Source organism: Brachyhypopomus gauderio, chromosome 12, assembly GCF_052324685.1.
Source record: "Brachyhypopomus gauderio isolate BG-103 chromosome 12, BGAUD_0.2, whole genome shotgun sequence".
NCBI lineage: Eukaryota > Metazoa > Chordata > Actinopteri > Gymnotiformes > Hypopomidae > Brachyhypopomus > Brachyhypopomus gauderio.
Genome location: NC_135222.1, coordinates 10738746 through 10752329, shown reverse-complemented (window position 1 = coordinate 10752329; position 13584 = coordinate 10738746). Strand labels below are relative to the sequence as shown.

Sequence of the window (13584 nt, the reverse complement as noted above, 5' to 3'; positions counted from 1 at the left end):
TTTCAGCTAATACATTTCAAGTACATTACTTTTTTGTGTGCTTAATATAAGTACAAATAAAATATAATGGAAATGCATTAATTTCAAGTACATTTTTACTTTAGAAGTACTTCAGTGTACTTCATATAAGTACACTAATTCGAACTAATATTTTAATTGATCTTTAGTGTATTCAGAGAAAGTATACTACTTAAAAAATAATGCTGAATTATTTTAAGTGCAAATTCCAATGCAATAATTGCAAGTACATTTTATCTCAGCAGTACTTCAGTGTACTTCATATAAGTACACTAATTTGAATTCATATTTAAATTGATCTTTGGTGTATTCAGATAAATATACTACCCTAGTGCACGTTTGGTACATTATTTTAAAGTGTGCTTTGATGTGTTTACAAATATACAATAAAAGTACATTTCCTTAACTGACCTTTTCTGTTTAATGTTTTGAAATACTCCACCAGTTTATCAGTAAAATAGTAAAGTGCTAAAAGATATAAATGCATTATCCATTTTTATTTTTAAATGTAAATAATCTTTAGTTAGCTACTTTTATTCAAATATACCTTAGGGTTATTTTTTTAAATTGAAGTCACCTATTTTTTTATGTGATACAAAAATGAATTTGGAATAAACAGGATCAATAACAACAACAGCAACATACAGCACTTTTTAATACACTAAAAGCCTGTGTGGTCACCAGCATTTCTAATAATACATAATAATAATAAATAATAAATAATGCATATAACAGGACAATCTTGAAATTTATTTTTTGTAAGGTTTTTCTTATAGTTCTTCAGTTACTATTTAATCTCTCTCTACATTGTTTGGGAGAGGAATAACATACTCGTTGCCTCTTGATTGGACCAAAACAGCTTTCCTGTAGAACAGTTCAGTGGGCACTGCATACACATTCTTGGATTCCAACACTTCAGATACAAAAGTGGAAGCAATGTTCAACTGACCATCCCTGCAGAGCTGTCTACTAGTCTTCATGAGCTCTTTTACCAGTACACAGTGCATTGATAAATGCTGTCTTTTGAATACTACCATGCTAAGAATTCTACATAATCTTCCATCCTGTAATTCCACTGTTGAGTTAATTCTTTTTTTTAGACCTCTGTTACTGCTTGAATGATAGAGTATGCCTTTTATAATGAAACGGTGATAACATTCACAGTGTCTGACGGTAACACCCAGCAAGTTTTTGATAGCAATTGTTTGTAACGCAGACAGTTTGCCATGACAGGGTGTGCCAAAAACCCTGACATTTTCATTTAGGCTAGATGAATTAGAGGTTGATAATTTGTTGTTTATGAGATCAGAAAAAACGTTTTTAACCCCATCATTAGCATCTGCCATTATCTTTCCTGCTTTTTGTGTTAGACTCCTCCAGCAAAGAAATCTTTTAACTATTTGCTCAGGAACATGTGTGGTTCCACTGAAGTAATGTAACAGAGTGCCATTAAACGATTCAAAGGAAAAGGTTGATGTGGCCCACAAAGGCCCCCAATTCCTCACACTTGCTGCAATGTGTGTCAGTAGATGAACATTAAATGTCATATTTGCTGCTCCATATAACTTTTCAAACAGCATAGTGAACTTTTTGAGAGCTCTTTCCGCTAATTCAATGTCACTGTGTTTCACTTTTTGTCCCAAAAGAATGTGCATAGCAAACACTAACAGAAAAAGGTGGTTCCAGAATTTCTTCACTAAAACCCCATTCAATGTTGGCAGAGCATAGAATAAGAGGAATGACCTCCACTCTGATGCTTTCCAATATTTTCTGTCTGCCACAGATCGTGGTACTCTAGTTATTTCAACTGGGGGTTTAATTGCAATGAGCTCTTTGTCAATGTTGTCTGCTTTTGTTCCTATGTACCACTCTTTGTCATGATGTTTTGAGTCAAACCACAGTTTGGCTAGTTGTCTGGTCACACCAAGGCAGACACAGTGCTGATACTCTGGAACAAATCCATTTATCATTTGAAATGTCTTGAGTTTCATTAATAATGAAGGTCCTTTTACTCCCATTACAGGATTCTCGGGTGTTGCAGCCATTGCATCATGAAAGTGCTCAGCTTCATTTCTGAGATGTGGCTTTGGGGCTTTGTTTATGTAAGGACCACCTCCAACATGATAACAGAAATCACATCCATAAAACCCATTAAACTGTTTGGTGTTTCTTAGAAGTGGGCGAGCAACTGAATCTGAACTACATATGAGAGCATACACTTTGGAGACATGCTCTATGTTTGCTGAGTCTTTCCACTTAATGCCATCTCTTTCTAGAACTAACAGCTCATCTACAAATGGCTTCAGAAATGTTAACATGTTGGGCTTCTTCTCCCCAAACCAGAGGCACGGAAGACAGATATTTGCCTTACGTTCTTTAGGTTCAAGTTCTATGACTTGGCATTGAATGGGCCAGATTTGATACTTTGAGCTCTTGAACACTGGTATCCCATCACAGTTCCAAATTAAAGATATGTCATCCTCACCCAATTCACCAGAATCTTTTAGCTTACGGTATTCTTCTCCAAATTGTATATCTGATATCTCATCTGCAGACAGCTGATCTTTGTTTAAACTTGTCTGTTTTTGTTCAAGCAATGTTTTGAGCTGTGAAGCCAATTTAAGCACTAGAAAGAAACACCCACTTTTAAGACAGCTCTCGGAATCAGTTATTGCATGACAAGCACTACATTGTAGTTCACTTGTATTATCCCCTAAGTAGTTTCCACATGCTGGACAATAAAAATGTGGTTGATAATTTCCATACTGTCCATAAGCTTTGTGAAAAAGATATGTGGTCACTGGTGCCATGCCTGGTAAATGCTCATTGAAAATCTTTAATAGATGTTCCAGTGCCACCGATGTCAGATTGTGCCTTAGTACATAAGACATGAGTAAGAGCAAACTTTGTCCTTTTGTCAGTGGTGCTCCAGGATATGCAAGATCATCTCCATCCAAAGGGTCTGTCTGTGAAGATATTACATAGTAATAACTTTAAATAACTCATCTACAGAAAAAGACTGCTTTTGTACTCAAAACATACGATAATAAAAGCTAACAACCTTGCTCTTTGGAATCTCTTGCTGGTCAAATGTTGTGGCAGAGTCTATGTGTTCTGGTTGCGTTTCATATAATTCCTGTAAGAAATATTTATAAATCTGTAATATTTAAACTAGTGTTGATGTTGACAATTAATATATCATTATTATGGGAATATTAATGATAGTAATAATAATAACCTTTATTTCTAGATCAATTTTCATACTATTGACAGCTTATTATTTTTTTAGAGCTTCAGTTATATTTAAAAATCTTCATTGAGTAACTGTTACCTGTACTTCTGTTTGCATATCCTGTTGATCCCCTCTTGCATAAGTGAAAGTGCTGTCTGGGTATGCTGTCTGTGGCAATTCCAGCACTGAGTGGGACTGTCTGCATTCTTCGTCTCTGGCTAGCTGCATAATATGTGCAATCAACATAATAGAACATTGTCAAATGAAATAGAAACAGCAATTTTACATGATTATATCATATTTTAAGAAAAGACACACAGCTTTAAAATACAAGGACCGTACTTATCAGTGTTCTGACACATGACAGGGAAAATTAATGCACAAATATTCCCATTTCATATAATCTTACTGGAATGACAATAATGCAACAACAATTCAACACAGTCCCATGAATGAATCTACATATTTCCAAATTCTGACATTTTAGTACCTCTGATGAACTTTTGTTTGGTGTTTCCTGCTGCTGCTCTTCTCCTGCTGAATTGACATGATGCTTTCTTATTATGCTTTCATCATATGGCTGACTGCTTGCTCCCTCTTCTGTAAAAGGTTCTTCATCTGGAACATTCTGATCATGGGACAGTTCATGGATGTATTAAGCAATCTTTATATAATAACAAACGAATACAATTCTGAATGAATGAAAACTTAAGAGTAAAGTATTTTGCAGATTCTCTGTACTAATAAAATTAAGAAACAGCACACAGATACTGACAATTAAATCTCCTGCTATTGAATTTTATCTTATTGATTTTACCTGCATGTCACATGTGGGAATGAGTTTTGAGTATGCCTCCAAAGAAGATTTTTCTTCTCCATTAAATGAAAGTGGAATCTAAGGAATGCAGTTACAATGTCAATGTGTAATACGTTAATTAAAACATCCATAATTTGTATTCTTGTAAATGGAAACATAACATACCTCTTCTAAGACCTTTCTTTTTGTGTTTGTGTCTGAGGTTGCACAATACAGGTATTTCTTGTAATTTTCTCTACTGTATGAAGTATTCTGCAATGAACAAAACATTCCCTTGTGGTCAAAATTAACGATTCATATTACAATATAATACAAATATTATTTTCATAATTATTGTTGTTGTTAATAAGAGAAGATATATAAAACATGAAATACCTCTTTCTCTTTTGCAATCCGTCTGTGTTTGGTAGCTCTTGAAGGTTGTTTCGACTCATCCAGTAGATATTCTTTGTATTGTCTTTTAGATGCCATGTCTGCTGCAAAGCGTTGTATTTTTCTCATAAAAACGCGCGCATAGTATCTTAAACGTCCTCGTTTGATTTCAACCAATCACTTTAAAGATACAGAGAGCCAATTACAGCAGACTATGTGTTCATGGGTACTTAGGATTTATTTGTTAACTCAGTCACAGCTGTAAGTGTATCATAAGGTCGGGTACAGTTCGGGGAATATTTCCAGTAGAAAACGGCACCGTTTAAGTTCGGAATATTTGATTTCAGGGACAAATCAGTTCATGTCGAAAGTACTGACATTGTGACACTCCAGTACACAAAGCAGCTAGTTCAGGTATTAGCAGGCCGGATCTTTGGATCGACGACGGGTGGATTGACGTGTACCAGGCTAACAGGAAAGACCCACAAAAGAAGGTGGCCGCAAAACTGCTATTACTAGGAGGTATGTATTCTCATAAGTGCATTCCTGTAGGCTTCTAGTCTTCATACCTAACATACCTATTCTGAGACTAAAATAGCGAGCGAGGTAAACTATCTAGTATGAGTGAGCGGTTTTCCTTGCGCGAAGTGATTTTCCTCGCTCGCGATTTTTGTCTTGGAATTGACACACGCCATAAAATAGTTGAATGGATATGCTTTCTACAATAACCAAACGTGAGAACATGTCACCCCCGCCATGAAATGTACTCCCGTTGGAAGTTGCGTTTGGTCGGCCAAAGCCTCCGTGTTTTCCAGTAAAGATACATGCAATGTTTTACAATTGCTTCAAGTAAACGTTCGTTTATAATTGTGTGCACAGCTTAGAAAACACGAAGGATGTTTTTATGGCAGACAAAAAATCCACCCGTTCTTAAAACTAAGAACGGTGCTTCTCGTGGTTGGGTACACATGAGAAGCACTATAAACTCCATTTTACTTGAAGTAATTGTAAAGATAACCCCCACCTCCAACCAATGAATTAACTGTGATTAATAGACTATTACATTATATACTGTGTGTGTGTGTGTATATATATATATATATATATATATATATATATATATATATATATATATATATATATATATACTGTTAAAAAAAATAAAGGGAACACTAAAATAACACATCCTAGATCTCAATGAATAAAAATCTTTGAAATCAGTTGAAAATCTCTCATTTCTACCTGTTGTCTGTTCCATTTGCACAAGAGCAGTTGAAATTGATTCACAATCAGTGTTGCTTCCTATCTGAACACGAAGTGTTTTATATATATATATATATATATATATATATATATATATATATATATATATATTATGGTAGAAAGGAATAGGTTTGTTACTAAGACTTTACTTTATGGCTACCTGTAAATACCTTGCTTTATATGTAATTACGTTTTTATGGAATCTTGACAAAGTTACTGAAAAGACATGCTGTAGATATTTTGTCTTACCTTTTATGTTTGATATTCACAGACAACTATAAGGTCTTGATAGAGAAAAAAGGCCTTTCTTAGGAATGAGGACATGTGGATGATGGCAGCTGAGAAGAGAGGGGTTGCACAGTGTACCACCTCAGTGGATGGAAGCAAACCAAAGGTTGATATTATATAAATAAATTGATAAGTAGCTAAATATGTTTTTTTTTCTACTGTGGGAGCTTTTAGCTACTCTGCCCCGTTTCTTTGGAATGCCCTTCCTACTCAAATCCGCAATATTGACTGTCTATCTACCTTCAAATCTCTGCTTAAAACCCACCTATTCACATTAGCATACTTCTGACTCCTCATTTTCACTTCTCCCTGTGTGTCTTATATTTTATCTGGCTGAAAGTATTTGAATATATGTAGATCTGTTTGTCTGATTTTAATTTATTAACTGTTGTAAGGTGTCCTTGAGTGCCATGAAAGGCGCCATCATTAAATAAAATGTATTATTATTATAATTATTAATATCTGGTCCATAGGTGATAAAATTAGGAAAATAAAATCTCAGATGATCAATAACATGACAAATTACAATAAGTTATTATTTACAAAAAACTGCAAAAGGGCAGAAGCCATGTGTGTAAATGAAGTACACCACATGAATCAATGAGCATTTAACAACCTGAAGAAATCTTTTTTGAATGATTTTAGAAGTCTCACATCATTCAGAAGGAATTTTGGGACACTGTTCTTTGCACGTTTACGTAGCTTTAGTTCATTGAGGTTTGTGGGCATTTGTTTATGCACAGCTCTCTTAAAGTCCTGCCATTTTAATTGGGTTGAGGTCTGTAGTTTGAGTGGCTATTGCAACATCTTGGTTCTTCTCTTTTTTTTAGCCATTCTATTGTAGATTTGCTGGTGTGCTTGAGATCATTGTCCTGTTGCATGACGTAGTTTTGGCCAAACTTAATTCCTAAATGAAAAAGGTAAAGGTGCACTTAATTTTTCATGTACCGATTTAGCAGTTTTGCATATTTTAAATGAATCATGACACAGTAATTTGTGATAAGGTGTTGTTCATCATAGGTTGTGTTTTTTAAAATGTGATGACTTTCTAAGCAGATGTTTTATGTCCTGTTACATAAATCCATAGAAAATTAAAGAGGATGTAAATATATTTTCTGGACACAGATTTTCCTGGGCAACACAAGGGTGCAGGTCAGCAAAAGCTGCTTCCGAAGATTAAACCGGACACTGTTCACCCAAGAATTAGCCATGCTTCTTTTTGGGAGGGATGTGTTGGCTTCCTCAAGTCTAACTGGAAATTCAGCACTTGGAACACCAAAGGATCAGTTAGACCCGGAAAAGCTGAGTGCCCTTGTTAGTATGTATTTTTGATTTTTCTTCATTTTGGTGTTTTTATAATGACCAACTATGGTTCTAGAGAGCTACCTCCCTCAGAGCCTAGTTACAACCACAATTTGCTACACAGTTTTGGTTTAAGTAAGGAGCAGGATAGCCTATTGGATACAGGACGGAACTAAACTCTGCAAGAAGGTAGCTCTCCAGAACCAGTGTTTTTAGACCATTTGAGATAACCAGTGAACTGAATAAATCTACAATAAATCTACAAAAAAGGTAATACTATGCCTATGAATTAGCACAAACCATTTTGAGAAGGACTGTTGGCTGTTTTACCATTCTGCAAACAAATCTTTAAAAAAATGCTAACACAACAGAACTGCCTGCTACAGGACATGCAATTGGGATACCTCTAACCTTAACCCTAACCCTAGCCTGTTCCAATGCCTGAGCTATTGTCAAAGCAGTTTTAGTCATTTGAATGCATTGTATTAATACTCATCACTTGTCACTTGTTTATTTAGGTTTTATAATGTGTAATTTGTGGTATATGCCTTACAAAGTTCACAAGCATTATTTATCATTTTGTTATTTTCTTTTTGTACTGATGCTGTACTTTTGGAGTTTCCTGGTACAAGTGTGTCAGAAGTGAGAGCAGCCATTAGAAGAAAATGCAATAATGAGAGTTTTGTGTACAAAAACAAACAGTATAAAATGTAGTGTAGTTATGTAGTTATTAAGTTATGTTTTGTTTATGTAAATTTTGTGAATTTGACACAGAACTGTTCTGAATACAAGAGCAACTGTTTAGGTTTCTGTTTGGATCTAATATACAGCACTACAAGCTACACTTCACAACACTTGTCTGTGCTGTATTTCAGTGTATCTAAAAGGTTTGGTTATTGTGGAAATACACAAAGCATTTTATAAGTCAATAAAAACACTTTAAAATATATATATGGGCATTGTGTTGATGTAATTAGTTAAATTCAATACCTAACACACAGTAGAGCTGTCCCGCAGGTGAAAAAAGTACACCAAAGTACACTTACATTTATATTTTGTAATGCATTTATGATAAATGTGCTATTGTGTAATAAATATGTTCTTAGTATGCTATAGTGCCATTACAAAGACCAATGGTGCTTAATAAAACATTTATTATGTTTTATTAATATACTAATAGTAATCTTAAAGGTGGATTTAAACATACTCCAAGTTCACACAAAGTATGTTTTTAAAATAAAGATTTGGTGGGAGAAAGTATACTATAGATGCACTTAAATAGACTTAGTGGTGTCTAAAAATAGTACAGTTGAGTATATTTAGTTATGTTTAGTACAATTTTAGTAGTAATAAAACATGCATACAGCACACTTAAGTACAAAGTTAGTGTGTGAAAATAGCACATTTTTAGTATATTTATCATGATGCACTGAAAGTGCACTTAAATTAAGTATATTTCAGTACACTTTTTTTGCCTGGGAGAAAGTATACTATAGGTGCACTTAAATAGACTTAATGGTGTCTCAAAATAGTACAGTTGAGTATATTTAATTATGTTTAAGTACAATTTTAGTAGTAATAAAACATGCATACAGCACACTTAAGTACAAAGTTAGTGTGTGAAAATAGCACATTTTTAGTATATTTATCATGATGCACTGAAGTATATTAAGTGCACTTAAATTAAGTATATTTCAGTACACTTTTTTTTTGCCTGGGGTAATGCACTGCCTCTCCCCCACCACACACACACACACACACACACACACACACACACACACACACACACACACACACACACACACACACACACACACACACACACACACACACACACACACACACACACACACACACACATTTATACTGTATGGGCTCCTAAAGAAATCCTCTACAGTGTGACACAGTTTCTGAGTAGGTATCATATCTGCCGGATTCACTGCTGCTCTCCTGCGAGCTCCTCTCAGGGTAGCTGATCTACATTCCCAAGCACGTGGGCATATCTGCAAGCGGCCAGGTGCTTACAGGTAAGAGAGGCAAGGTATGGAGCAGCATGTAGGTAAAGGAGAGAAAATCCATAGCTACCTTTCATATATGAAATTGGACTCCACGACCAGAATATGGACAAATAATATTTTAATAAGTCTGTTACCAAGACTTCGAGTGGTGCTTGGAATGATGCAAATATGTGTGCAAATATAGAGTTCTTTTATGAAAATAAATTTGCATTCTGATGAAATCTGTGACTTTCTAACTAAGACTTATAAATCACAAAGACGAAACCCACAGTGGAATCTCATACCGAGGCCTGCAGGGCAAACTGAAGGATGGAAGAGGAAGCCTAAACCCACAGGGCCTACACATGATATCCCTGAAAGAAGAGGCCTGCCAGGGACGCATTCAGCCAGGTTATATTAAGCTACAACAGCGGGGATGCAAAATGAAGACACACACGCACGTGCACACACACACACACACACACACACACACACACACACACACACACACACACACACACACACACACACACACACACACACACAGAGCTCCAACCTCTTCTCTTATATGTCTACTGCTGAGTACTGAGGGAGATAAAGCTGCTCCAATCTTTCCTTCTGCAGGGTTCCACATGCTCAGACATGGGGGGGTGGGGGGGTTGAGACAGCACAATAATCCCCTCGTCCTTCACAGGGCCAGGGCTCATCTTTTTACCCCTCTCTGTGCTGGGGTTGAGAGACGGGTGATGAAGCACTGATGAGATAATGAACCGAAGCTGAAAAGGCTACCTGAAAAGTGTGCATGCACAGGGCTGTATCACACGCTTCTCCCTTTCATCAAGAATCACTAATTAAATGCTATTTTTTCACACCTCACATAAGGACTTTCGTTGAACTGTACGAACATTCACATGAAGTCACCCTATCTATAAACAAGTGCCGGGGGAAACAGCCATGTCTTTGTGCATAATTTCTTCTTTTTCTAAGAACGGATGAGAGAAACCAGATGTGTCACAGAACAGAGGCTTCAATGTACATGAATTAGAAACTTCCAGACAAGTGTGTAACTGCAATGGAAAGACTTGATTTATTGTTTATGCACATAAAATGTACATGGAATTTTCCAAGTGAAAGCACTGACGCATGCTTTACATGACTCAAATTATGTTTACTGTGTTACTGTGTTAGAATATCCTATACAGTATACTATACAGTTGCTAAAAATGTAATTAAAATTTCATTGCTACTAATTAATTACTACTAAAAAGCATTTAAGAATTTCAATGGCACAGATTGCTCAAAAAAGAATGAGTTTTTCCTATTCAATGACTTTTGATAATCAAGTGGTCTTACTAACTTCTAATTTCAAGACAGACTTCATTCAAATGACTTCAAATGTAAAAAAAAAAAAAATCAATAAGATCAAGTTATACTCCACCAAATATATCATGACAGTCATGGTGCACACAACCAATGTCCCCCTATCCAGGTGTCAAAACCCACATTCTCATCTTTAGCCCATGGAGCAGGTAGGGGGTGGGTCTAGTGTTCTCAGGTGAAACCAGTGGAGCATGTGGAGACCTTATCATGGTCGGGGCAGGCTCACCAACACCTCTCCATCGGAGGCAGGTGCAGAAACAATGGAGACCACCGCAGGAGCTGAGATTACACAGGCGACTGAAGTATAGTGACCTCACCCCAGGTGTGCTCCTGAAAACAGGGCAGCTCCTCACATCAGGAAGGGTCAAGGAGCTGTGACGGCTGAGGTATGCGGGGTAGAAAGGGCACTCTTCTCCTTCTCACTGCCTTAGTGGCTTTGTGATCAAGAAAGGCTTTACTCCCAAGACCAAAATTTCAGGAACCAGATTGCAAACTGAATGCTGCCTACCCACACACTGTGGCACTTGTGTTACAGCAGGATAAGATGTCCAGTGCTGAATTAACACCTACACAGCTGATTTAACTTTTGAAATTTCCCTTTGTATTCGCCGGCTCTTTTTGGAGGAAATCATATTATTTTTATACAATGGAATCCTGTCTATAATGTTGCAGTAGGCCTTCCCTTCTTTACATGGCTTGAAGAAATCAAAAAAGCTAAATTTTCATGTTCTGGAGCGTACACTGAGAATTAACCTGTTCTCTCTGGGTCAGCCATGACCATGAAACCCACAGCTTGGAGGTTATACACAGCAAGGCAATTGGCTGCAAATCAATATTTGCTCAATGCAACCTTCCCCTATCCACTGTTATTACTATTTCAGGAGATGGGAAAGCAAGCATTGGACAGGGCTCAATCTGGCATTACATCAATGAGACAATAATAAAGTAACAAAAAAACAGAGAAGACACAGCTTTTGAGTTTGAAAACTGCTAAACTGAGAATTATCTAAAGAGTGAAATAAACGTCAACAAAAACCCTAACTACTAGTTATTTCATAGGACGATGCTACTTTACATCTAAAGACATGCAGCTATTATGATGCTTTTCATTTTTGTCTTGTTTTGTGATCTACACATATTGCTTTTTTCTTGTCTATACAGGAATTCTCAGAGGATACATGCCTGTTAGTCAGATTTGAACAAATAGGGTTGAATGAAAAATGTGGAATACTGGAGTATTTTGCCTCAGGATACTTGCTAATCTATACCTGTCTGAAGTATGCCTGCACATAAAAACGTCCTTTAAAAGGTAGATTCGTTCTCCAGGCTATATGGCAGGGCCCATCAAGATCATTCTAGACTGATGTGTCTGTTTACGCATGTGCGTGTGTGTGTGTGTGTGTGTGTGTGTGTGTGTGTGTGTGTGTGTGTGTGTGTGTGTGTGTGTGTGTGTGTGTGTGTGTGTGTGTGTGTGTGTGTGTGTGTGTGTGTGTGTGTGTGAAAATTTGACATTTGTGGGACAGGTGGATCAGTTTAGCTTATAGGTTTATTTGTGCATGACTCTTGGGAGAAAAAAGCCTCCCCACACATGCTGATGGGCATTCACAGTTTTCATTTTATTATGATACACTAACTGAAAAGTTGTAAGATGTACAACAACTACAACTTCACCTTTTATATATAAAAGGAACAAATGTATATTGTAGCGTCGGTCCGCTGGGGGACGGCACTATTTCCCATGAGCCCCTGCAGCTCCGGTATTGTTCCTGTTATGTGTAATGTTGGTGCATGTATTTATTAGTTATGTATTTGATTGCGTGTGTTATGTAGTTTAAGTCACCCTGTATTAGTTTAAGTAGTTGTACATTGTCTGAGTCTACCTGCCATGTGTGTGTGATGTTACTGTACTAATGACCTGCCATCATGTTTCATGTGTTGTTGAGTCTGTTCTGCGTGTTCACGTCTCCAAGCGTGATTACGTTGCCAAGGCGATTTGAATAAAGGTTCTTATATTTAAAAAATGGATCGGTTTCTGACTCCTCACTTCCACACCACGCCACAATATGGTAAATGCATCACTATAACCAAATAATTTATTTTACATACTTAAATGGTATACATGTAGAGCCACTGTGTTTGTTGTGACTGACCTTGCTTAAATAGCTGAATGATTGTTTCAGTCATACTGCTCTTCTGAGTGTAGTGAAGTTGTGCACTGCTCTGTTTCCATGGTGCTTCTGTCTCATTCCTTTATTTCTATTGGGGGATTGTGTTCCATTTTAGTCATTCATCTTAAACAGCATGTCAAGACCACACAGTTGGTTTGAGCACCTCATGGGGCTGCCAGTCATGGTGCTGTAGATCAGAAGGTTTCTGAGCAGCAGATCTCAAGAGATGAGGTCTTTTCTGAGGTTTAGTAGAACTTACTAGTAGTTTTAGTCCATGCCACCAGTTCCCTACACAAGCTGGTGAACAATCCTTTCACATTTCATGTTTTTGGATTGCAGACAGATGATGTGGTAGGCAGTTTACACACCTCTCATCTACTAGCTCTTCCACCAGGTCTGCTATGTGTGTGTCTATGCTTGTGACATAGCAGACACAACACACCTCAACTAAGAAAGACCCAGGCATCATGTGGCCAGTCTAACCAATGACAGGTTAAGGTTTTGAATGTTCAAGATAAAGCTAACCGTAGTTGCAGTGGCCTTGCTCTCAAAATACCTCTCATGTTGTTCTGACAATAAAATCAAGGGGTGGAATTAGAGAGTAATAACATGTTGGTAGGTTGAAGTGCTAAAAAGCATTACATCTGAATTGATCATCTGTTATTTATTTGAAGACAAAGTTATAACTGCAATCATATTCATTACAGCATGGACCATGTATTTAATGGAACAATAATTTACACTGAA

The 13584-nt window shown here is 36.7% G+C and overlaps 2 long non-coding RNA genes across 3 annotated transcripts; one reads left to right on the top strand and one right to left on the bottom strand.

Annotated features, from left to right (window-relative positions):
- Positions 1 to 656: 656 nt before the first annotated feature.
- On the bottom strand, positions 657 to 4601 carry LOC143527812 (uncharacterized). Its single transcript, XR_013134276.1, has 7 exons — positions 4443 to 4601; positions 4233 to 4319; positions 4068 to 4145; positions 3741 to 3878; positions 3350 to 3472; positions 3080 to 3154; positions 657 to 2984 (listed from the first exon to the last, which is right to left on the bottom strand). It is a non-coding gene; the product is annotated as an uncharacterized LOC143527812 (long non-coding RNA).
- Positions 4602 to 4681: 80 nt separating this feature from the next.
- On the top strand, positions 4682 to 8241 carry LOC143527811 (uncharacterized). 2 transcript variants are annotated; one of them, XR_013134275.1, is made up of 4 exons: positions 4682 to 4961; positions 5974 to 6096; positions 6821 to 6910; positions 7116 to 8241. It is a non-coding gene; the product is annotated as an uncharacterized LOC143527811 (long non-coding RNA). The 2 variants fall into 2 exon arrangements; XR_013134274.1 differs by lacking the exon at positions 6821 to 6910 and having other exon boundaries at positions 4697 to 4961.
- The last annotated feature ends 5343 nt before the right edge of the window (positions 8242 to 13584 follow it).